Source organism: Equus asinus, chromosome 2 (genome assembly GCF_041296235.1).
Source record: "Equus asinus isolate D_3611 breed Donkey chromosome 2, EquAss-T2T_v2, whole genome shotgun sequence".
Lineage (NCBI taxonomy): Eukaryota > Metazoa > Chordata > Mammalia > Perissodactyla > Equidae > Equus > Equus asinus.
The window spans coordinates 11,753,324-11,779,907 of record NC_091791.1 but is presented as its reverse complement, the minus strand read 5'-3'; the positions used below and the strand labels follow the sequence as shown (position 1 = coordinate 11,779,907).

The 26,584-nt window shown below is 42.8% G+C and overlaps 2 long non-coding RNA genes across 11 annotated transcripts in view; one reads left to right on the top strand and one right to left on the bottom strand.

Moving 5' to 3' along the window:
* Positions 1–26,584, bottom strand: part of LOC123283302 (uncharacterized) — a 203,439-nt gene that overhangs the window by 90,947 nt on the left and 85,908 nt on the right. The gene's annotated exons all lie outside the window — the stretch shown is intronic.
* LOC106846937 (uncharacterized) overlaps positions 1–26,584 on the top strand; it is a 39,463-nt gene extending 12,879 nt beyond the window's left edge. For all 3 annotated transcript variants that reach the window (XR_011493490.1, XR_006515024.2, XR_011493489.1), the window contains one exon: positions 1–26,584. This exon is cut by the window's left edge and continues 3,106 nt beyond it. This is a non-coding gene — a long non-coding RNA (uncharacterized lncRNA).

Here is a 26,584-nt window from a genome sequence, read left to right as displayed (position 1 = left end):
GTTTAGCTTTTGGATCCAAATATGTTTTCTTGATCTTGGATTTAGATTCCGTTTGGTATAGTGCCTATGACTATGAGAGATTTTAACAGAAGGAAGTTATATTGGAATTTGTATGCAATAATTACTTTTCCATAGGTGGCGAGTTTAAACATGCTGTTCTTCCTGAATTTCCTTCAGTTGAGTGTGAACATAAAATATAGTTGCTTAAAACCACAATTTATTGCTTCCCGTGCTCTGTCGGTTGACTGGGTAGTTGTTTTTATGGTCTTACCTGTGCTTACTCATGTGGCCTCAGGCAGCTGACCCTTTGGTTGGGTCTGGAAAGTCTGACATGACCTAACTCACATGCCTGGGGCCTCGGTGCTGGTTGTTGGCTGGGCCCCTCTCTTCATGAGATCTCTCATCAGTCAGTATCTAGTTTGGGCTTTCTATCATGGGGCAGAAGTGTGCCAAGAGGGCAAAATGGATGCTGCAGTCTCACACAGACTAGGCTCTGTCTAGTGACAGCCTCTTCATGTCACTTCTGCCATATTCTATTGGCCAAAGTAAGTCACAAGGCCAGTCTAGGTAGAAGGGGTGATGACATAGATTCCATCTTCTAATAGGAGGGGCTGGAGAATTATTTTCATTCGTCTCACACACAAAATACATTTACCCCCTGCCCAAAGGTCTCACTCCTTTATAGAGCGTCAGTCTCAGTCTCAAAGTCCAGGTTCTTGATCATCTAAATGCAAATACAGGTGAGATGCTGTGGATGCAGTTTCTCAGGTCAGCTCTTCAGATGCAGCTCTCCTGGAATCAGAGAACTATAAACTAAAGAGCCGTGTTACCTGCCCCTGCTTTGCAGCATACTTGGTAAAGTGTGTTGCCACGGTAGATAGTTCCCTTCAAAAGGGGAGGAATGGGAGGCACACGGCAGTTGCTGGTCCACAGCATTCTGAAATCCAGCCAGGCACAAAATTCCAATTTCCCCATTCCAGGAGTATGGCATACTCCTTAATTAGGGCCCACTTTTGCTTCCTTGGAGTGTGTCTCAGTCAGTTAGGGCTGCTAGAACAGAATAACACGGACTAGGGGGTTAAACAATAATTTACACACAGCCTCATAGTTTTGGAGGCTCGAAGTCCAAGATCGGGGCACTGGCAGATTCAGCGTCTGGTGAGAGGCCTCTTCCTAATTTGCAGATGGAAATCTTCTTGTTGTATCCTCAAATGACAGAGCGAGCTCTGGTCTCTTCATCCCCTTATAAGGGCAGCAATCCCACCACGGGGGCTTTACCTCCATGACCTCACACAGACCCAATTAACTTCCCACGGGCCCCACCTCCAAACACCACCGCATTGGGGATTAGGGTCTCAAGATCTGAATTTTGGAGGGACACAAACATTCAGTCCATAGCAGAGTGGTTCCATAACCTATTCTTCTCCTTGGCTCTTGGCTCCACTCTCTGGGCCTTGGCTCTGCTCTCTGAGTTGCCCTTCCTTTTCCAAAGGAAATGGCCCATGTTTGCAACTGAGTAGTTTTTTTCTCTGCCTGCTTCCTTCCCATAGAAAGTTGGGGGCCTAGAGGCCCAGAGGTTCTTTTCACTGTCATTTCATTCTGCCCCTTTAGGTCCAAGCTGGGGGTATTTTCAACAATACAATGTCTTAATTCTGATTGGGGTTGAATCTATGGTCCAAAGATGACATCCATTATTCTTTCTTGAGACAGCCCTCTCTCTACTTTGAACCTGTTGTGGGACATTCCCTTAAGATTCTTCCAAGCCCTCTGTCCAGCTGAGAGGGTCTATTAGGCATCAGCTTATCACTTTCTGAGGTCTTCTTAAAGGATCTCACAGTCATACCCTTGACGGATTTTTAGCCTCGTGCCCTGTTTTCCTTGGAGAATGTTTTATTGGCTGGGATGGGGAGCGTGTGTGCTGGAAATAAGAGACAGTCTTGTTTTCTAATCAAGCATGTCCTGGGTCTTCTATATTTCCTCTAAATTCTGCTTGCAAACTAAACAGTTTTTCTTTAGCTCATCTCTCTCTTCATGCACCATCATATGCAGCTAGGAGAAGCCAATTGGCACTTTCAATATTCTGTCTAGAGATTTCCTTGGCCAGATCTACAAATTCAATAAGTAACTTTGTATTTCCAAGTTACCTTGGGCAATAATTTGGACTATTTTGGACTATTGTTCCACCATTACATAACCTGGGTTGCCTTTTCTCCAGCTTCCAATAGCAGTTTTCTCATCTTCTTTCCAACCCTCACTAATGGCATCCTTCCCACCTTCCACCCACCTCCCACTCCATAGCTAATGTCGTTAATTTTATGTTTTTGTTACTGCAACATCTCACTTTTAAATACCAAGTGTGACAGTTAATTTTATGTGTCAACTTCATCGGGCCATAAGGTGCCCAGATATTTGACAAAACATTATTCCAGGTGTGTCTGTGAGGGTGTTTTTGGATGATGTTAACATTAGAGTTGACAGAATGAGTGGAGCAGAGCACCCTCCTGAATGTGGCTGGGCCTCATGAAATGCATTGAAGGCCATAGAACATAAAGGCTGAGCCTCCCGAGAGGAAGAAGGAGCTCCTCCTGCCTGACAGTTGAACTGGGACACGGGTCTTTTCCGGTCTTCAGACTTGAATTGAAACATACGCTCTTCTTGGGTTTGAGAGTGCTGATTTTTGGACTGGAAGGACACCATCAGCTCCCCTGGTTCTCAGGCCTTTAGACTCAGATTGGAACTACACCATCAGCAGTTTGGGTCTCTGGCTTGCTGACTGCAGATCTTGGGACTTCTCAGCCCGCATAATCACGTGAGCCAATTCCTATCGGTTCTGCTGATCTAGAGAACGGTGATAACACACCAACTTCTGTCTGTTACTTATTGCCACATCTCAAAACACCACAAAGCTTAGTGGCTTAAAATACGAGTAGGCAAACGTTTTGTAAAGAGCAGGATAGTAAATAGTTTAGGCTTTGTGTGTTTATCTCTGTCTCAACTACTCAACTCTGCCTTTCAGCACAAGAACAGCCATAGACAATAATGTAATGAATGAGGGTGGTGACGTTCCAGTAAAACTTTATTTACAAAAAAATGTGCTTGATCAGATTTGGCCTGCAGACCCTGACTTACAACCATGATTTATTATTTCTCTTAACTCTGTGGTTGACTGGGAAGTTCTGCTGGTCTTGCCTGGGCTCACATTTCATTGCAGGCAACTTCAGTCAGCCAATGCCTCAGGTGGGGCTAGAGGGACTAAGGTGACTTCACTCACATGCCTGGGGCCTTGATGCTGGCTGTCAGCTTGGCCATTCTCTCCATCTGGTCTCTCAACATTCAGTAATCTAGCCCAGGTTTCCTCAGGCAGTGACTGGAACATCGCAAGAAGAAAAAGGCAGAGGCTGCAAGGCCTCTGGAGGCCTATACTCCAGAACTTACACAACTTCTGCCACATTCTGTTGGTCACAGCAAGCCACAAGGCTGAGCCAGGTTCATGGGGTGGGGAATAGACTCCGCCTCTGGAGTCTTGAGGGAGCTGCTCAATATTGTTGTCATTATTTTTCAATCTATCTCAGAAATGAACAGGATACCTTAGCTTTCACATCTTTATCCATTAGGGTCTGTGAGCAATTTAGGCCCAGTGTTACCAGCATGAGTCCATGGAAGCCAATACACCAGTCATGAAACTAGACTCCTTTACTAGCCTTGCCTATACCTTTTCATGGCTTGTCTTAGAATCTTCGTCTAATTATGAAGATAGCCCAAGGTCAGAAGATATATTCACTGGACCCTGGAAAATGAAAGCAAAAGGCTATGGGAGATACCCATGTCTGTCCAGAAGGGGGAAGGGGTCTTCCCAAGGCCAGTCCTTCCATGGCCCGTCCGCTCCTCCTGTCCACAATAAAAACTGCAAGTAAATGAGGATGCAGCTCATTATCGTTCCCCATTCCCATCTCCTTCTCCTGGACACCACATCGAAAGGTTTACAGCAGGACGCTAAACACTATGGAGCTATTCCATTTTCAACTGGATCATGAGAATTTCCTGCAGGTGTTTCAAACTCTCAACCTTCTCTTAGCATCTTCTCTGAGCATTTTTATGTCTCTGTTTCTCTCCAAAGTTGAAATCAGATCAATCATTTTTTTTAACCAAAAATTAAAATTGCTTGCTGATCTTGCCCATCAGATATTTCCTGTGGGATACTGATCTTGTTATTTGTAAATAAAATGCTTTCTGATCAGTCTGCTAACAGATGCATATGTACCTGTAGTATTGTCTGATGCATAAGCCAAAAGATAAAACATTTACAGATATTGTATATAATGCATTTTTATCTTTAAAAGAAAATTCCATATAAAAATATAGATGAATTTAACATATATCTCTAGAGGCTAAGAACGTAGCTTCTAAAAGTGTCTTTCCTTCCTCTCCTTAAAGTGTCCTTTTCTAAAGTAGTCATTTTGGAAAGTCATCATTAAAATGCATGAAAATGAAACCTCCCAAGACACCAGCCATTCTTCCATAAAGAAGGCAAATGTGGCCAATTATCTGCTTTTTAAAAGTGTTGATTTTTTTGTGACTCTTTGTTTAAAGCTATTTGTCATTGAAAAGGCTGTGCAAAGCCAGATACAGAATTCATTTTCAAAGGTAACTTATACCAAAGAGCCTGCAATTGTATTATCGGCCATGTGGACTTAAGAACTCCTGTTCTCTGAGAAGGTTTTAAATCAAAAGTGTTAAGTAGAGTTTAAGTCCCATGTCATTTTAAATTCCCAGCTTTAGATCCATGAAGCATGGATTTTATGATGGAAATGACAACTGACCCTCATCTGTAACAGATACAGAAAACTAACTTTGCGGCTTCCTCAGGAATTCTCAGCGAGTCATTTAGGCAGATAAAGTATGAAAGACTAGAAAGGCAGGCGTAAAATCAACTGGCCAACAAGTGGCTCCTGAGGGTCAATGCTCAGCTCGCGCTCCTGTCTGCCTCTGCTCCGGGAAGGCCTTCCTGCTTCCCTCCTTGCAGTAAATTCTACCACATCTTTTTCAACAAACGTTTCAGAATTTACACAGTAATAATGAAACAACTAGCAGTTACTATTTATTGAGTACATACCATATGCCACACACCGAACCACACACCTTAATGCTTTATGTCATTTGATCCTTACAACAACCCTGAGAAGCGCTGAGGATGCTTCTCCCAATTTTAGAGACCAGCTGAGGCTGGGAAGTTAAATAATCTTCCCGAAGGTGCGAAGATCATACAGAGCAAAGGTGAGATTCAAACCCAGGTCTGTCCCCCAGAGCTGAGCTCCATCTGTGCAGTAGTCTAACACTTAATTAATTACCCTCCTGTGCTGCTATCCCCCTAATTACAGCATAAGCTTCTCAGGGGGAGAGACACATTATGTATGTCAATGGTATCTTCCAGGCTAACTGGCACAAAGGTCCAGTAAACAGAATTTACGTGCTAGTAAAAAAAAATATGTATATATCTATGTATTTGTAATTCACCAGTTTCCCACATCCATCTGAAAAGTCCGCCTCTTCCAGGGGATCTGTCAGTGCCGGGCTACAAAATATTCTTCTTTGGCATTCAATTTCAATTCAACCAATTCAGAACTTGAAAACTAGCAGGCCATGTTTTGAATGAAACTCCAATGAGGCTGAAACTATACAGGGGGTGAGGGGCTGGTCTCCACTAGAAAGCAAAGGAATGCACAAAATACATCAGTCATACCACGCTTCGGATCATCAGTGTCTCCTTCGACGCGCCGCAAAGCTCCGGATTTGAGAGGAGTGTTAGCATTAAAGCTTGATAAAGTCATACTCATCTAACAAATTCCACTGTCACCTCATTAGATATGAAAAATAGAATGCTTTAGGACACTTGGAGATATTTTTGGTAAAAATAACATTTTTTTCTTTATAAGGGAACCGAAAAGCGTCGCCTAATTGCATGGCGAGCAGTCAGGAGAGGCCGCACAGCCAATGGGGTCGGGACCAGAGATCTGGTAGTGTAAACTGTCCTCCATCCTATGAGCATTTCCTCCCCAAAGAGAAATTGTTGTTAAAACCTTAATTGAGAGGTCAGTGGTCTTAGGACAGGCAGGAGATAAGCCACCAGCTATGTGAAGTAATGTCGACTTTGATCTGCCAGGCCTTTTGGCATAGAAAGAAAGCCAGCGAGGAGCCAGAGGTCCTCTAATCTTCTTAGAGATAAGCTGAAGCTGTTTGGCTGGGGCAGGGCATCCAGGGCAGGAAAAGTCTTCTTTCTGTGCACTGCGGCCAGACTTATGAATGAATCCCTTTCAGCTTGACATCCTCGCCAAGCTCTGTAACCACACTCCCAAATGGGGAGGCAACTGTCCGAGGGGTGCTTGTTCTAAGGAAGAGCCTATGGGAGTTACCAGCATCACCTTCTCAGGGGCTGCTTTGGAAGATGTCCAGCGGACGGCTTCCCCAAAGAAGCCAGGATGAGCAGAGAGCTGGTCAAAACGCTACAGGACAGGAAGCGAGGGAGGGAGGGAGAGTCGAGGGGAGGAAGAAACAGAGGGAAGAAGGGAGGAACTGAAGAATTGAGTTATTCCAAATTTCTGTGTGATGCCAAGTATATGAAAATAGAAACAATGTTACACTGAAAATAAAAAATTATGTAAAAATTAAAAGCCCATTTTTTTTTCGGTCTTGAAACAGCCAACATTTTCTTAGAGTTAACAAACTAGTCAAAGCCCAGGATCCATTGCATAGGAAAAGACTGATTTAATAAAAATTAATGGGGATATATCCAAGAAAGAAAATCTATCTACTGGGAAAGGCAGATATTCAGAAGTTGGTAAATGCTGCCTTGCCTCCCACTGACTTGGAAATGACCAAAAGGATTAATTCTTGCGACTGAAATCCTCACAGCCGGGACACACTGGAACCAACTGACTGAAGGGGATCTTGAGCGCTCTCTGATGGAAAAAGGACTGATGCCCTATTAGGACCTTTTGTGTGACTCTTCTGGCCTTACAATGTTTCTGTGGATGTCATTTTATAGAGCATCAACCAAATGAGGTAGATATTTTGGATGCTTTGCAAATGGATAAGCCAAGATGTGTCTCTTGTGTTTGGAAAAGGGAGTTCACTATTCACAGTAGACATGGGGCCTCCAATCCCTGAGTTCAGAAAGAGTTTATTCCATCCAGTGGGGCACCATAGCCCTTGACCAAGCCAGAATGCACGCATCATCTACACCAACACTTGGCCACCCATCCCAGCAAGCAGGAGTTGGCGAGCATGACGCACCATCGTGGGTAGGAATGATGATACAGCAATGACATGGCTGTCCACCTCTAGAGGGCTAAACTAGGCAGAGCTTGTTGTACCCCACTTTTAGATTTTTGGAGCTGGGGTTGGGAAGATTAATTGATTTGACTAATAAAGGGTGCACAGCCAATAAGGGGCAGAGACCAAATCTGCACCTGGATCTTTGAGTGTAAGTCTGAAAACATACTATGGAGGCAACATGCAGCAAGACACCAAAGTGAACTTCCAATTTAAAATTTCATAGTAATTAACATTTAGAATAGAAAGGACTCTCAAAAGGCAACTTTCACCCGGTCAAGGAATTCCCCATAGGTGGACATCCAGGCCTCGACTCCCACCCATTGAGTACTTATGTCACATAGAACAAGCCCACCACAGATCAGCAGGGGCGTCCCCACTGATGGACTCTTCACCTTCTGAAATGTTACTGGTTGTCAGGGCAGAGGGAAAGAGAATGTGGCAGACCATGCTCTGGCTCCTTGCTCTGCCACTCACATTTCATTTACCAAATCAAGTCATATGGTCATGCTTAACCTCCAGGGGGGTGGGGAAGTGCAATCCTACTATGTTCCAGGAACTAAGGCAAAGTAGTGAATGTCTTAATGACCTTTCCAGTGCCCCATCTGAACCCAGAGTGAAAAGTTTTCAAAACTGATGATCGATATGCACCGTTCAAGTCTGTAGGTCCTAGATTTGAATTTGCTGGTGCCTTTCTTGAAGCACATAACCAAGAATATTGTCTGGTGTTCAACTGGAGGAATGGCGTTATCTTAATGCAGCTAAAGAGAAGCAAGCTATTATGACACAGGGATTCCTCCTGGAAGAGACATCTTTGAAGATTTCAAAGACAGACAGCAGACCCAGGGAGGATGCTTGGATGAGAATGTTTCTTCTTTTGGAAGCACTGGGGTCATAAAGCATGATAAACCTGCCCCTCCTTTTCCCCCTGGCAGCACTGGCCACTTTCCCAGTTTACCTTTCCCACACAGAGAGGGGAAAGAAGAAAAAGAAAACAGAACTGGCGAGGAAGAAATGTGGAAGTAGCTGTGGGGAGGGTTCTTAGAAGTGCAGCACTACTTCAGAAAAAACAAAGAAGCTTCCCAAAAAGTCTTCAGTTCTCCAGAAGACACAGAATTTCCAAATAAACCAAAAAACCTCATGACTGGTCCCCCCTTCCATCTCGAATTCCTTAGCACGCTCCTCAGAGCAGCCTGAAAAACGGATCTCTAAGTACACAGAAATTTAATGACAATTTCTAAGCATCCAAAATTCCTGAAAGAGACCAAAGCTACTCATTTTAATATTACTTATCTCCAAAATATGCATTGCCTCATTATTATCATCAATCGGATATTTTCCCAAAGGAAAAAAATTAATTGCCCACCAGAAATGTTTTGAAATGTTTACATGTGTTTCTTTGTATAAGCACAAAAGTGAGTGTGTGGGAGCCTGTTTATAAGTTAGCAAAGTGTTAGTAAACTCTAGTTTGACACTGATAAGGTTCATATGAAAGTCATCACTGAAGCTGTTGCCTAAATAGTAAACAGGATCTCTTGGCCTACCCTCTTTCAAGCATGCTTTACTAGATTAAAAAATATATATCATAACCAGAAGAAATGCAACATGTAGGGGAAATGTGGCTGATTACTATTGTGTTCAGCCCCATGTTTAGGGAGAAACAACTTTTGCTGAGACCCAGGGTCTCGTGGGGTGGGCTCTCAGTGGGTCAACTCATGGGCAAGTCACTGAGCATCAGTCTTCTTCATTTGCAAAATGCTGATGGTAATAGTGCTTCTCTATTCTGTATTCTTCCACATCCAAAAAACAAGAAGGCTGATGATATTTTAGACCACAGCATCTGCTCTTACCAAGAGCTGAAACAGAGAAACCCAATAAATGCAGCCCTGCTCTGGCTTTCAGAGCGGGGAGAGAGACCTTCTGGGGAGGACCCTCCTCTTCCACCTTCATTCCACACACTTCTATTGTGAATGGTGCCCCCCGGACTTGTGCAATGCAGCTGCCCTGCCTGTCTTCCTCTGTGGCTCCCGACATGGCACCTTCCTACAGCACAAGATCAATAAGTGTCTGTAGACATCTCATCTACTGGACTTGAGCATCTGCACGGGAGGGTGCCAGTGCTCCGTCTCTCCCACGCTTGGCATAAGGTCATGCCTACAAGCACAGCTCTTAGGTCCTCAATGAATATTTACAGAGAACTGATTCTGGGCTAAGCAAAGAAGGGACAACAACAAAAACAACAAACCTGGTCTCCAACCTCATCGAGGATCATTCTAGAAGGGAGCCTATGGAAATGGTGCTAGTCTGGCAAGGTTGGGTTTGGATCCCAGTTTTTCTACTGGGCTTATTAATGCAACAGCTTCAGGCAACTTTCTTAATCTACGAGTGTCTGCTTCACCTACAAAATGGAAATAATACCCACTTTCCACATTGTTATGACCCTGGATCAAGTAACTTACTGAAAGCGTCTAGAATGTACCAGCAATGTTCAAACAATGCAAGTCTCGTTCCTTTAGCAGTTGAATGAGAAGAGCAGGGGGCAGTTAAATAGCCTGAGCTTCTATTTGTCCCAACATTTTAACAACACCTGCCTGCATTTGGGCCTGCCCTGCCCTGACCCCGTTTCAGGAGTAAGCCTGTCCAATTGTGTTCGTGTTGGCACATTAATCACGGGGCTCCTGAGCGAAGGGCTCGCACAACTGTCATTACCTCTGGACCAGACACTGGCGACCTCACCATGGATGGTCACTCCAGTCAAGCCATTGTTCCAGCCTTCTCCTCCACGCAGGGCTTACATGGATCCAGGGCTCCTTCAGCATCAGAAGCTGCCCTGCCCAGCTCCGGGGAAATCAAGGGCTGGATTTGGTCCCAGTGCAGCCTGCACATTAAGCAGGCACTCAACAAGGAGAAGCTCCAGGCCAGCTCTGAGGTTCCCAGGTCACAGGCCAGGCCCTGCCAGACAACAGAGGCGAGATAATGCCACCTTCCAGTGGGCAGGCCGCCCCAAGGAGGGGAGGCCGTTAGTCACTTAGTTGACTGTTGCAGTTGTAAGGAAGGAAAGCATTTTGTTCTTTTCTTTAAGGGCAAAAATTCTTCAAGGAAGAAAACAGCCTCATACTCTTAGTGGCTGCAAGAGTCTGCTCTGTGCCCCGTCTACGACACTGCTGCCTGGTAGCCTGTGTGTGTGTGCAATAAAAGCTGAAATGGGTTCCACCAATCCAGGGAACATATGCACTTGACAGAGACTCATTTCTCTACTTCTTTGTAATCACTGCAGTTCACACCCTTGTAATTTTCTTTCTGCTCCCTGGGAAGCCACCAAGAAATGGCTTTGTGTTCCCGGGAGCAAAACTTCATTTAAAAAAAAAAAAAAAAAGGACTCTCCTTCTGCACAGTCCTAAATGTGTTAAGGTGGAATGGCTTTTTTGGGGCGGGGGGAACTCCTAGCATCACAGTAGTATCTATTTTGGCTCAATGCAAACACTTGCTACCCTCCTCTTCCAATCCCACTCTCATGGAACTTTCTCTGTCCTTCCATGTAGGTTTTATCCACACTTAGCTATAGTAGAACTCCTTGGGCTTGTGTCTGTCTTCCCCATCAGTGGGGGGCTCCAGGAAGGCATGGATTATATGCTCAGTTTGTTTCCATTTTCCTCTAGACACGCCCACAGGATGCACAGCAAAAACTTGGTGCTTAATAATGCTTTCTAAGTCATTGGGACCCGGAAGCCCACTCACTCTACTGTTACATATTATAAAGTAAGATTCACTTTCATAAATTGTCTCCAGTCCTAATACTACGCCGATTTCATAAATGAGAAAATGGAGGTTCACTCTGAAATGCCAAAGACACCTTTAGTCTTTGGGAGGAGCAGCTGCCCAAATGTTTATGGACACGGGATCCCAATCTCTCCCACCGAATAGCTCCACTTACCACCCACACGGGTGATTCTCATCTTCAGGGTCAGGACCCACTGGGGGTCAAATTCATTTGTGAGTTAGACCTCAAGTAATTTTTGCTTAAGTTTATGTTTAAGCAGCTATGTTCTTAAACTTTAAAAGATTAAAAAAATTACAGCAGATTTCAGGTTAGCCCCTAATGACCGGTTTTCACCCATTTGCATTCCCATCTGCTTCATGAGAGGGAAAGAGGGACAGATGTGGAGTGTTTTCGGGGCGGGGGGTTCCATCACTCTCTCTGCCCTCTCCTGTCTGACCACATCGCAGGCCAGAGGAGCCACCATTGCTGACAGCCCATTCCTCGTTGTGACGACACTTTCACAGAGGGCTCTATATGCCAGAAAATATAGTGGAGTGCAGGGGAGTGCAGAGATTTTAGGAATCTGGGCTTCCCGCAGGCTGTGACTGTCACCCATGCTGTGGTGGGAAAGATTGGGAACCCCCGTCCTCCAGTGGCACCCCTAGGAGACGTTACACTACCAGTTTCTTCAAATGGCTTTAGTTTGAAAAGCTACTCATCACTTAACCCCATTAGAAAACCCCAATTCCATGTTATAAAGAATAATATGGAATAACTACCTTTGGGAGTATTTTAATGTACTTGTTCATACTTTGTACTTGAGTTTATTCTCAAAATTGTCCTAGGAAGTAGACCAAGAACATATCCACTGCTCCATTTTATGGATGATAGCATCTGAGTTATAAGCTTGTTCAAAGTGTCTTTCTAGTTTTGCAAGCCTAGATTGCTTTATTGTTTCTATGTTCTATGGACGCATCAAACCGTCAGACAGGTGTAGTGGGTACACATCAGTTCAAGCAGTGCACAGTTTTAAATGAGCAGGCAATAGTGAAGTCTTGGCCTTTTATAGCACAAAGAGAGGCCTTTGGCCAGAAATGAAGCGTATTGTTCTGCTGTGAGATGGGTTTCTGCATTAATTACTGGAGGATTCCTCTTATTTTTAGAAATAAGCATTTCTGAATGAATCCTGAACCAGCACTCGTGGACATATCTAAAGGAGCACAAAGTACTTTGGGAAGTAATTAGAATTTATGCCTTTTTAGTCTCATTCCTATATCACAAAAAAGTATACATGCAAGGGTTTGTGGACAGATTCATGAGTATAAGGACAGCCTGAAAGATGACTCTGGAAATAAGAAGGCATTCAAGACCTAATTTTTGCTGTTGAGAGTTTCTTCCAAATATCTCAGCAGAAAAACCAGGTTAACTTTTAAAAGATGAGGACAAGACCACAGGGCTATCTTGCTTCAAATCTAAATAAACAGAACTGAAAAACACTGACCAATGTAGGAATTTAAAATTGCTGAAAGATTGCAAATGTATTGAACACATTTCAGTTTTGTAATACCTGTTGTTGCTGTCGTGTCAGATGCCCAGAGACAACGTGCTTGCCTTGGGGGCTAAGCCATTGATCCCAACCTCAGTGGGAACATACACAGGGCTGTTGTTGGCACACTGGGTCCTTGCTGTCTCCCAGGATAGAAATCAAGAGAGACAACAAACGGCAGTAGAAAAGTAAAAGATTATTAGCTTGTGCACAAGGGAGGCACGAGGGAGCCGGTGTGGTACGGAAAGGGGCTTGTTAGGGTACAGGATTGTGGGGCAAAGGCCCAGGAGGAGGGCCTTGTCATGGCAGATAAAGGCGGGGTTTTTCTTGCACTTGAGCTGTTGTCCAACACGCCACCACATGCGTTGCATGTATCATTAGCATGTTAGCTCTCCACCCTGGGTCTGATTTTTAGTATGGTAATGGGGCTAAGGTCACCTTCAGCCAACTCCTGGGTGCTAGGGCACATGAGTAAGTGGGAAAGTCCTAAAGCTGCGGAACCTGGATCTTGGTGGTCTCTATCTGATTCTCCTAGCTTGCCAATTGGTTAGGGGCCTAACCTTGTTAGGCCAGGGGCCTTGTGGATGACCATGTCTAGTTAGGTTGGTTCCTGTCTCAGGGGGACCAGCAATTTCACCTTCATATGTGTTTCCAATGCATTTTAGTACAGTGGGCATTTGCTCAGCTCTCCCACTTTTACCAGTTTCATTAGGGCTATCTGTGTGAAAGCTTGGAGATATTGGATGACAAGGGGTTCATGTTAGTAAGAACTCTTCCCTCCTCCCTCCAAAAGGGGGGCAGGAACGGAGGATTTATTTCATGTGACTGAAAAGACCCGAGGGAGAAAATGAGACATGGCTAGATCTAGGAGTGCCAATGATTAAGTCATCAGTCTTACAGCATCACTCAGCTCTGCTCTCCAAGGTTGTGACGGTTAATTTGAGGTGTCAGCTTGACTAGGCCACGGGGTGCCCAGACATTTGGTCAAACATTATTCTTAGTGTGTCTGTGAGGCTGCTTCTGGATGAGATTAACATGTGAATCAGTAGGCTGAGTAAAGCAGATGGCCCTCCCTGATATGGACAGGCCTCGTCCGACCCGTTGAAGGCCTGAATAAAACAAAAAGGCTGACCCTCCCAAGAGTAAGAGGGAACTCCTCCCGCCTGACTGTTGAGCTGGAACATGGGTCTTTCCAGCCTTCAGGCTCAGACTGACACATCAGCTCTTCCTGGGTCTCCAGCTGCCTGCTTTCAAACTGCAACTTACACTGTCAGCTCTCCTGGGTCTCAGCCCTTCAGACTCGGACTGGAACCACACACTGCTCTCCTGAGTCTCCAGCTTGCTGACTGCAGATCTTGGAACTTTTGAGCCTCCATAATTGCACGAGCCAATTCCTTATAATACATATAAGGATCATGTGCCCATCCCTGGACCAGTCACTGTGGCTGGAGTTATAGAATATGGTGATTTATTGGCTGAGCTAGAGAAGGTGCCCATCCCTGGAGTCACCACTGGGTATGAGCCACATGAACTGAGGGTGAGAGAGGAATGATCCCCAAAGGAGAGTCAGGATGCTGCCATCCTAAGACAAAAAGAGATGGTGACAGGCGGTAACAGATGCCCTGTAATTACAGGGCCACGCCCCAGATGTTTGAATTGACAGTGACCTTGTTGATTAGCTTTGGGGCCAGAAAAGCTAGGATGGAAATCACTGCCACTTAGCTGGCAGTCTTAGACAACACACTTTGCTAAACCTCTACTTCCTCATCTATGTGGTGAGAACACTATTTAGACTGGACACTAAGTATGTAAGCACCTAGCAAGGTACTAGCACATAATGAATACTCAATAATCGGGAGCTCGTCTTATCCTATAAGACATGAGAGTTAAGTAACAGTGGCCTAGCTGTTTTAGCTATAAAATTCATTCAAGCTGGTAGATCTCAACCCTCATATTTCCCCAAGATAACTCAACAATATTGTATAACCCAATGGAAGCTGTTCCCGCTGGCAAGAGGTCGGGGGAGTGGTCCCCCTTAGGCTATATGTCAGAATCTTCAGGGGACGTCACATTGAGAAAGTCCCCCTGCTGATTCTGATACGCAGCTCACCCTCCCTCCCACCTTGTGAATCACGGATAAGCCATTAAACTGGCTTATTAGAGTAAGGCACAGCAAAATTATCTTTCAATTATGTCTGCAGCCAAAAATAATTTTAAAAAGGAAAAATATTATTCAGAATCAACGTGTACTCTTCCCCTCGCCCACTAAAACAGCAGAAGGAAGATAATTCACAGTTACGTTTAAGGTTCTAATCATAACCCATCTCCATTATAACATGGCGGTTAAGAACGTGCCTGCTATTTTAAGTCCATAATTATTTTTTAATAGTACTATCATTTCTTTCCATTAAGTCTGTGTCAGTGAACTAGAGCTTGGCCAAAAAGAGTGAAAATACATGTAGTCAAAAGTTGACTGATAAATAGAAGTATGCCTTTTTTCTTAATCTCTGATACCAAAATGAAAGGGATAAGAGAAACCAGGAAACGCAACAAATGACAACTATTAATTTAGTGGCGGCGTGATTTGCATAGTAATGCAGGAAATGTGCTGCTGATTATGGCATTTGCTCTATCATTAGAACCCCGAGAAATGTGCCGAGCTTGACTGCATTCTCTACCGGTTAACACTTTTTTGATAATTAAGCCAACTACACGATATGAATTATTCCATTGGTCCAAATCGGCAACCCTCATTCAAGATATTTCCTTTTTTAAAAAGCGTTATTTGTTCCTGTAAATACACATCTGAAAAAATATACAGAAATCACATTACATCATATTACAGTCACTTTGATTTTGCCCCAAGTATTTTGAAGCACCTTTTTTTATCCATTTTTGCCTCATTTCACAGAGAAGGTGGACTCAGTCCACCTCAGTCACTGAGAATCCCAATTTCAAGAGTTATATACCACCTGAGTCCCTCCTCAGATCCTACCCAGGAAGATGAAACCAATAGGTTTCCAACTCATGGGAAATTCCATACAGAGAATCCTAGTGGATAATTGAGAAGTCAAAGAGGGTGTGTGGGGAAAAAGCCGAAATATCAAAGAAGGGACCAGTTGGAAATGTAAGATTTTACTTCAGTTTAGTCCAACTTTTTGGTTAATTATGTACTTTTTTTACTTTTAGTCTATTAACCTTCTTAGTTAACTAGTCTACCCAGAATTCTAGGACCACGCCCTATTTTTCCTATCTCTACTCATCCAGTGTTTGTATATTTCAGGCTCCATCTTCCTATTTAATTCAATTCTACTGTCAGAGGCCAGTTCAAATCCTAACCCCCTCAGGGAGCTGTCCTTGATCAGTTTTGGCTGGTAGACTCATTCTCAGCTCCCAAACTGATTTCACCCATTTAATACCACTCAGAACGTCTCCTATTATTATTTTCTTTTCTCACGTCGTCTCTTCCTAAATATTTTATCTCATTTAACAAGTGTCACAGAAAATAGCAGATGCTGTAGGCACCAGCAAGACAGGAATGACTGAAACAGATAAGCTCTCCACCATCATGAAGTCTCCGGTTCAGTTTATGAAGGAGTAACGTCATACACACACTCAGTTATTGGCAAACATGAAGAGGGCAGGAGTGAAGCTGAGTGGATTAGGGGAGGAAAAGGAAGAATAACAATTTAAACAGCACAGGCAATTCTCCCTCAAGGAGCAAGTGCCTGAGTAAACGGAGGATGTAAATGGAGATGAGTGTCCATGTGGTCTTCTCCTCCGTTGCATCTCCCTTCCTCCCTACCTCCTTATTGTGGGTTTCCCAGAGTGAACATAGCTCATGTTTAGTATATATTTTTCTAATATGGCTCTTAGAGGCAAGTCGATTCCTTCATTTAGTGCTCAACAGAAGAAGCAGTGATCAGAGACAATCCAAGGGAGGGAAACACAATGTTGGACGCATTGAAAGATGAATTGTCAATGAACATCAGTTTCCAACACAGTGCCTCCCTTAGCAACTTTCACGGGTAATGTTGAACACAGCAGACATTTGTCTTAGGGGCCTCTGTCCCTGAACTTATCATTTGGAGGAGATGCTCCTTTCTGTGGAAGCTCCCTGAGGGCAGGCATTTCATCATTCCCTCCCTCAAGGACTAAGGGTACCTAGCTGTAGTTATTGCCTAATAATTTCCTGGGCTCACAACAGCTTGAAGACGGGAGGGGTCAGACCAAAAGCTAAGGTGAACCTGGACACTCCTGAAAACCTACAAGAAGAGTTGGGATCACAGTGGTCTCCTGACACTGGAGCCTGAGTGGGTTGTTTTGCAAGAGGAGGGCAGGGGAGTTGTTGGGCATTAAGCCTTCGGCCAAGCTCCAAGGTTCCCCCCTTCTTCCCCCTCATTTCCACAAAGAGCTTCTTTCAGTAAGAGGAATTCTCACAATCTAACTTTGCTGGAATACTTTCTTCACTTGATGCGAGTCCAGAGCATTTTCCCCAAGGATCCCTGGTCATGTCAGAGGTGGCTCAGAGTTGGTGAAAAGAGATCTGGGTTTAGTGGTAAGATACTCATTTTATTACATGTTTTCCATTCAACTGGCCAGGATCTTATCTTCTCTTTAACTGCCTTTTGTTACAGCTTTGGCAAAGAAAGAGCAGAAAGTGTGAGCTGCATGCAGATTTGACACAAGCCTAGGATTCTGCATGCAGACTAAGCTCCTCCAAGATCTATTTTTGTGTGTGAGATATGTAGCACGTCATATGGCCATGACCATATCAGTCACGTGAGTTCACCCCCCTGAGCCAGGTGGTGCTGCTCTGGGGGTCTGAGCTAGGGAGGGGAAGACAACTGGGAGACACTTCAGAGCTGGACTCTCAGGAAACCCTCTAACCAGTACTATCTAATTTTAACAGTTTATTCATGAAAAACAAAGTTCCGGGGAGTTCTGCTACTTACAGAAATAAAAGTCGAAATGGATCTATTCTTGTATTGTACAAAATCTCTCAAATAGGATTCCAAAGACAAAACCCAGCATTGAACCAAAATCAAGACTTAAACATGAGCTCATCAAAACAGCATAGAAATCAATCAATCATCTATGCTACGTGTTTCAATAAATATGCCAACAATAGTAAAGTTTTAGGTGTGGTCTTCAAAGGCCAACATTTGTTATATTAAATTCCCTGTAGCACTTTTGAATGGAGTTGAATAACAAAATAAGGCAGTTTGTATATTTATGGGATTCTTTTCTTCAGAAACTTTTGGACTTAGTAAAATGTATCCCATATGTGTGATAACTAAACGGTATTTCCATGAGGCATATATTTTCTTTAACACCATCTTTCAGTTAATGAATGTTTCAAAGGACAGTTTTCCAAGTTTTCCTCCTGCTTCCCTCAGACAAGATGTTCTAAGGAAAAAAACTAGGAGGAAATACTTCATCACTATTTATTAACAAGTATCGCTTAGAAGGAAAGTGGGAAGTCCATTCATTTGCTTCCATCACCTCACATCCAAGTAAACCATTCCCAGGGCTTTTCGTTATCTGATGCTCAGTCTGGCTAGCCATAGATCAAGAGAGACCCTTTGTAAAATGGCAGACACAGAAGGATGTCAAAAAAAAAACCAACAGAAATTCTTAAATGACACCACCTTCAGAAAGAATTATTTTAAAGGAAACAAACCAAACAGTTCTCAACTATCTTTTTCTGTTTCCCAGCCCCACCTGTGAAAAAACTGTAAACTATGCTTAGATTCATTCAACAAATATTTACTGGGTATCTATGACATGCTGGACACGTGTTGGGCCCCAAGGACGCAATACTGAAGATGGTTCCGTACAGGGACTTCCAGTCCAGAGCAGAAGCCAGTAGACATGCTCTGGCCCAGGTTTTAGGGAAGCGAGTGTGAGGGAGGTCCCCTGGAGGAGCTAATATCTGAGTGTAAAGAGAAGTGGGAGGATGAGAAGGAGAGAGGAGGGCAAAGATGCCAGCTGGGGGGGTTAGCAGAGCAGAGAGGAGAGAAAATAGCAGGGGACGTTCCCCATCTGCCACTCCGAGTGAGAGGGGCATGACAAAGACCAGGTGAAGAGCCAGCAGGGCCAGACCACTAGGGCCTTGCAAGGCATGCACACGAACCTGGGTTTCACCCTGAAGGGATTAGGGGGCGCCACTGAAGGGCTGTAATCATGCAGTGACAAAGTGACATCTGGGTTTTCATCAGGGTATCAACAAGGTCAGAGTTGTGCTTTTTCAAAATCACCTGAGCTATGGTTCAGAGACTGGATCAGAGGGAGCAAGGCCCAGAGGCTGGACGAGCCCTTAGCGAGCCTGCCTTGCTTAGAGTTCTCGGTGTGAAACCTCCTAGCCATCCTGAAATGCCCGCTTTCTCACTGTGTGGCATCACTTGTTTTCCAGGAAGCAAGTGGGTCATGTAATAAGATGTCCCCCAAAATGTCACAGTCCTCAGAGGAAGACCACAGGAGGTTCAGCTGACACCCTCCGACCCCCAACCACTGAGGCAGACCTTGATCACTCTGAAACGCTGGCGAGTCATTAGACATTGGGCAGCTGGCAACAGGTTGTTTTAAAATTTTTAGTTTCCAATTTCCGTATCTCTTACAAATATGAGATATTTATCTTTTAAATAAAACTGAGTACAAATAATATTTGGAAAACTGTGAAAATTTCAGAGTACGCAATGAGATGCCCAGGTCAGCACCCCCCCCTACTTGGAGGGACCGCCAAGCCTGACACTCGTTGCCGCAAAGGCCTGTAAAAATAGTAATTAGTCATTGGTTTTCTTCTTGGCATCTAGGACAGAGGATAGTGTGCCAGTTAAGAATATTGTGGAAATATTCCAGAAACATGGGTTAGACACTTAAGAAGAAAAAAATTCTCTGAAGGTCTCAAACCTGTTCTTAATCCTAAAAGTATCAAGTTGAACACCAGCCACCATACATCAAACTGAGATAAGAGATCTGCAAAACCCTTCAGATGTGGAATTTTATTTTATTTTATTTTTAACTTCTAAAGGTTAGATGTGAGAATAACATGATGATAACCTCTTTATCTACCAAGACAGCACAATCCGGGCTAAGGATGAAACGATGCTTACACTGATTAAGAGAAACGAACCAGTCTGCACATTTGCCTTAAAAGTTCCCAGATAACCTGAGAAGTGACAAGAAACAGAGACCATAAATAAAGTTAAGTGCCCCAAAGCAGAGTACACCCACGCTGGCTTTGCTGTGTCCTGCAGAATAATTCTTTTTCATACTACGTAGAAAAGAAGCTCAATCTACTCTTTCTAGTTTTGTCTGGGTTACTGAAAACAAATTCCAGATAGGGTTCTCAGATGCTTTTCTCCTGCACATTTCTCTAAAGATTTAAAGCTTTGCAAAAACAGACTGTACCAGAGCAGAGCCTCATTTCTTTTAAAAGCCAGGGATAAATAAGAAGGAATGAACTGAGCCAACTGGAGGCCTTTGCAGCTTCCATGGGTCCTGGCACTGTATCTTTTGCTTAGAATGTTAAATATTTTTAAATGGATGTGTGATCTTAATGTCCATAAGAAATATTTTTCTATTTGATTTTGTAAAATGCAAACACCTATTTTACCTTCAATAAGCCTGGAATAATCCATCTTTGTAAATGGTAGTTGGGCTCCGGGGCATCCCAGCTCTCTGTGACCATCTCAGGTTGTCTGCTTGGGAGACTCACATGGATTCTCTGAGGGTGGTTCCTATAGGTCCTGAGACGTACCCTGAAGGTCAGCTGATGAGCAGAAATGTTAATGGCATTCAGGAACTTTGACTTTTAAAATAATAACCTGGAACCAACCAACCAACCAACACGCTACTCTGTCGTTGAGAGCATCTGTTGTTCTGTGGTCTTCCAGAGTCCGAGGACCTGTCTTATATTGAATTTATTACAGTTTTCCTTTGGAAAACGACTTCTTCCTGCACCATCAATTGATGCATTTCAGTGGAGCCGACTCTAGCCCTGCCTCTGGAGGCGGCCACTGACTGAGGGCTGCCAACGAGAGGATCACATTCTCCCGGCACAGTAATCAGTTCAGGGTCAGGTAATATTGCAGCCGGAGCCAGTGAGAGTCAACGGCTCTTGTTGAGAAACAGCCAATCACTCATATTCCTACTGGACTCAAACTCAGACCAAAGTGAGGCTTAGGTGGCCATCTTTCCACCATGAGGTGAGAATATGTAAGAATGGAGCTCATGCTCCGCTGATGGTATAGGTAAGAGATGGACAGAGAGAAACTGGGTCCTGGGGACAACATTTGAGCCTGTGGATCAAGCAGCACATGATATGGCAAATCCCTGGACTTCTCAGTTATGCATGTCAGTAAATTCCTTTTTTGTGCTTAAGCCACTCTGAGACAGATTTTGTGTCATTTGCAACAAAAGGAGTCCTAATGGATACAGTTGTATACAGAAAGAGGAACTGATGATAACACAGCTTTGGGCCATACCACATTGGAAATGACTCGATTGTGTTGCCGAGTGAAGCTTATTCTCCGTTAATAAAATCTTAATGTGGCAGAGCCTCTTTTGGTGTCCGTAATGCTCCTGAATAAATGGAACTTCTAAAATTTTTAAAAGATAATATCTCTTAAGATAAGATGTTAACCCCACAAAGTGAGATAAAAATGGAAATTCAGGCCTAAGGAAACAAAATGAAGACAGTAACAATTCATTATGGAACTAATGGTACAGAATACAAACTATTTAAAATCAAATTACTGTGGGGTTTCAAGTCCAATAATGGCAGAGCAGCTTGTATTGGACTAACTCTGGACAAAATATTAAAAAACAACTATCTACAGATGGTGGAGGGCAACCAAAATCAAGCAGACTTGGAAGAAATCCAACCATTGAAAGATGGAGGGTGCATTGGGTGAGATCTGTGTTTATATGACTCTTCCCTTAAGGGCACCCCCAGTCCACAGAGTGCTGAGTGACTAAGGCTCAAGCAGAAAACCACAAACTTACTGGTTTAAGGTGTTAGAAGATGGAATTTCAGGCAACCCGACCATCTGAAAATTGAGGCAGGAAATCACAGAAAACCTGAATAGAGGATCCCCAAATATGCATATACATTTCCCCAAATCTTTGGCTGATCCCTGAACCACACATGAAGAGGGACACTCCAAGGAGTCACAGAAAGAAATAGCTAGAAGCCTGAAAAAGCTGAGCAGAGATTTCAGCTGCTGGTCATAGGAGGGAAGACACAGTGTTGAGTTTGAATTCTGCCAAATTATAGGGTCTTGGAAAATATCTCAGGTTTTTCATGGAAATCCCAGAAGGGCCAATCTTAGGAATAAAGACTATGTCCTAGAACCAAGGATTCACCCTTAGAAAAAGGGCAAAACCGTAACAGACCATCGTCAAAGAGCATGAAAGCAAGCCCCCACCAGTTCAAGAGGATTACCTGGTAATTTAACTCCATACTAAAATAAAAATCCACACTCTTCAGAGGAAGACAACAGAATCCAGGGTCTCTACAATGTATCACCCACAATGTTCAAGCTACAATAAAAACAAAATAAAACAAAACTAGATATGAAAAGAGACAGGGAAATGTGACCCATACTCAGGAGTCAAAGTAGTCATTGAAACTGATCCCAAAATGACACAAATGTTGGAATCAGTGGAGAAGGACTTTAAAGCACCTAGTTAAAAATATATTTCAAGAATTTAAAAAGTATACAGTAATAGTAAAAAGATAAGGAGGGGCCGGCCCCGTGGCCGAGTGGTTAAGTTCGCTCACTCCACTTCGATGGCCCAGGGTTTCACCGATTCAGATCCTGGGCACGGACTTAGCACCACTCAACAGGCCATGCCGAGGTGGCATCCCACGTAGCAGAACGAGAGGGACCTGCAACTAGAATATACAACTACATACTGGGGGCTTTGGGGAGAAGAAAAAATAAAAAAGAAGAAGATTGGCAACAGATGTTAGCACAGGGCCAGTCTTTAAAAACCAAAAAGATAGGAATCTCAGCAGAGAAATGGAACCAAATGAACACCCTGGAATCAAAAATACAACATATTAAATGAAAACTTTATTGGATGTGCTTAACAGCAGATTACAGATGGCCAAAGGAAAGGTCAGTGATTTGAAGATAAATCTATAGAAATTAGCCAATCTGAATAACAGCGAAAAAAATGGAAAAGAATGAATCAGCACTGAGTGGCCTGTGGCACGATATCAAGCAGTTTAACACACATTTGTGATTCTAGTCTCCAAAGGGAAAAAGGAGAGTAGGGCAGAAAAAATATTTGGGGAGGTAAAGGCAAAAATCACCCCAATTTTGGTGAAAAACATTAACCCACAGTTCTGAGAAACTCAGCAAATCTGAAGGAGGGTAAATATAGAGAAAAAAATCAAACCTAAGTTTATCATATTAAGCTACTAAAATAAAAATAAAGAGAAAATCTGGAAAGCAGCCAGAGGGGTGAAAAACATATTACATTCAGAGGAACAATGATTTGAATTACTAGAAACAATGAAGGCCAGATGACAGTGAAATACCACTTTTATATTGCTGAAAGGAAAATAAAACATTCAATCCAGGATTCTATATCCAGTGGAACCATCCTTCAAAAATTAAGGCAAAATAAAGACATTTTCATATAATTAAAAACAGAAAATTTGTTTTCAGCAGATACGCTCTATAAGAAACACTAAAGGAAGTTTTTTAAGCCTAAAGAGAAATGATAGTAGATGGACTTGGAACTACAAGATGGAATAAAGAGTTCCAGAAATGGCAAATATGCAGTAAAATATAAATTCATATCACTGTTCCAGAGATTTGAAATAATCCACCTCATACAAAGTTTTTAAAAAATTCACAAAGATATTAAAACAATGAAAAAAGCTAATAAATATGGAGGTCAGAAAAAAGCAATCTAACATAATAATAATTGGGACCCCATAATAGAGAATACAACTCAAAATCAAGATGCATTTAGATATATAGTATACGAGGATGTCCCAAAAGAAAGAAAGACTTAAATCCACTGACTAAAAGAGCATCCAGTATTCCAGGAAAATGTGAAAGAGAATGTTGAACATTAAGACATATTCTCGTTCAGTTATTAAACTTAAAGGATAAAGAAATAATTCTTTAAGCAAAAAAGCAGGTAAAAAAAAATACTTGTAAGTGGGAAGGCAAAATCAGGTTGGCCTCAGAATTCTTAGCAAAATTCAAAGCCAGAAGACATCGGCACAATGACAAATGCTTGAAGCAAAAAGTATGTCCCAAGAAAATTGTACCTACTTAAGACACCATTCAAAAATCAAAGCAACATGGAGACAATCTCAAACGGGAAAAGCCATCAGGCATACAGTAATAATGAACAATTTTGAAGAAGCTGCTTGATAGTAAAATTCAACTGATTAGTAATAAATCAGAATAGTGACATCAGGAATGGAGAACCACATTAGAAGGAAGGGTAGTGAACACTGAATTCATTCTTATGTTGAACCAACACTAAACCACCATGAGAATTATATAATAAATGTGACTGTTATACATCTGGATGACGTAAACATAGGAATTATCAAAAACTGGTGTCTAGCAGGAAGAAACAGGGGAAGAAGTATGATGATGCTAATATTCCTATGTCTTAGAGCAGGACGTCATGAATGTTGTCTAAAATTGAGACAAGCAATTACACAAAGGAGATGCAATGAGTCCACCCTCTTGACAATTTCAACCTGTCTATTTTACTCTAATGTAAGTGTGGAGCTGCCCACAGCCACGTTTGCCACCAGGTGGAGAAAGCTGGGCTGAGCATGGACCAAACCAAAGAAAAGAGAGCAAGAGTTAAGGGGGAAGGGAGAGAGATGGAGACCAACAATCTCACTGCCATTCCTAGATGCAGCCGCGTCCAGAATTAACGCACTTTTCTTGGACCTTCTACTTACATGAGCCAATAAATTCTTTTTTTCATAAGCTAAAAAGTTAATTTTTTAGTCTTGGAGAATTCTTGTAGAAAATAATCTTTCATAACATACAAAAAATTTTTTGGTCCACCAAAACCATCTATTTCAATTCAGATTTTCTTTTATTAAACTCAAAGTTACATTTAACTACTTGTCATTAAAAGAATGTGTACAGACTAATTCTATCTTGATAAACTGTTTCTACCCATCTATTTAATATGTCTATCAATACTTTTATATCTATACATGGAGGAAATGACCTTCACTTTATGTTAAGAATTTTTCCTTCTGGAGGATGGTATTTCACGTTTATTATTTTAACTTTCATCTTTGTACCTTTCTGTACTGAGGGTATCAGTTTTGGTTTAATATGAGCATGTATCAGGTTTATTAAATCAATAGCGTTTTAAAAGAGGGTAAGAGGAGAGAGAGCCTGGATGCATGTATGTTAACCTGTTAATTAGAGGTGATGGAAATAAAATGGTTGTTACTTTCTTCTTTTCCTTTGTTTTATAAATGCCCAAAAATGAAAAAAGAAACAACACAAGTAAATCAGTAAGAAGAACACAAGAAATAAACAAACAGCAGCATAAAGTCGGAATTCAGATATATTGCAGATGGAGGGGCTCCACCCCCAATCCTTAGAGCCCTGATCTAGTACCACCCCCCTCGTGCCCTTTACATCCTCTTAGTAAAAGAGGGTTAATTATATTTTCTACAGATTTCCTATGAATGAAGCGGACTGTGAAGTGCTCACATCGTACTGGTGTGTGAGTGTGTGTGTGTGTGTGTGTGTGTGGTTTTTTGAAGGTGGTTGAAAGCTCTCCGACAGAGCCCTGATTGTCTGGGGGAGGCAGTGCTAGCAAAATTAGAAGAATGTGTAACATAAAAATTAGGTGAAAAGGGGGCTATTGTTCGTATAACTAATCTTTAAATTGAATCTTTTCTAGCAAAGGAGCGGATGTAGCATCAGTTTCGGCTCTATTAAACAGGCTTGACATTTTTGTGAGGAGGCCAAAAAATACACAGGTTATAGCAATCCTAACCTGCAACCTGGTCACACCGAATATGCCCTCTACAGTCCCTAGAAACCAGCAGATGTCCTAGAATCCAGTTCTCCTACCGGGATAAAGAGAATGGCTAATAAGAGAGAATCGCACACACATACTTCGTACACCCAAAGCCAAGAACTATGCCAGCTGCCAGCTTCAAAAACTCAGGAGTTGGACCACAGAATGTAGCCTTGCTAGAGAAGGAGAGAGAAAAGGGGCTGCAAGACATAGATATTTTAAACTTAAAACACTAGAGGGGAGTAGTTCCTATTTGGCATTTCTATAGCCTAGAAAAACAGCTTTTATCCCAATCGACCTTCTAGGTGGCCATTTTGTCTTGCCACATAGAGTTTATCTCCAAGGGTGCCTGGCTTCTGAAATGAAACATGAGTGGAGAACGTCAGTTGGGTTCAGAACAATGCCATGCCGTATACAGGCCCAAAGGACTCCGGTGGCTGGCTCTGCAGATGTCAAGGTAAACCCGACATCCCTCTCCCAGATGACTTTGGATGAACTGAGGCTACAAACACCGCCACATCATCTGAGTCTCCTAGAGTTGGCTCAGCAAAACCAAGAGAGGGCTTGGCCTTTCTGGGGAGCATCCTTTGCCTGCCTTCCTGGGGAGTGTGGCTTATTTCTTCCAAGAGGGAGTCAGTTTCCCCGATAATATGCCTATTTTAGAGGATTCCTTGTCCAGGAGAGTGGTCTGAGAACAAAACAAAGTACAGCTTAAGAAAGTGAAGAGCAGAGGCCACTGGGATGAAGCCTAGCAGAAATGAACTCATGAGAGCAATAAATAACAACACTGATGTGGACACCTTCAGATACTAAGGCTTAAGAATCTGTTGGGCACTGTGCCAAATGCGTTTCATGTATTAACTTATTAATCCTCTTAGAAACCATAAGAGGTGGATACTGTAATTATCTTC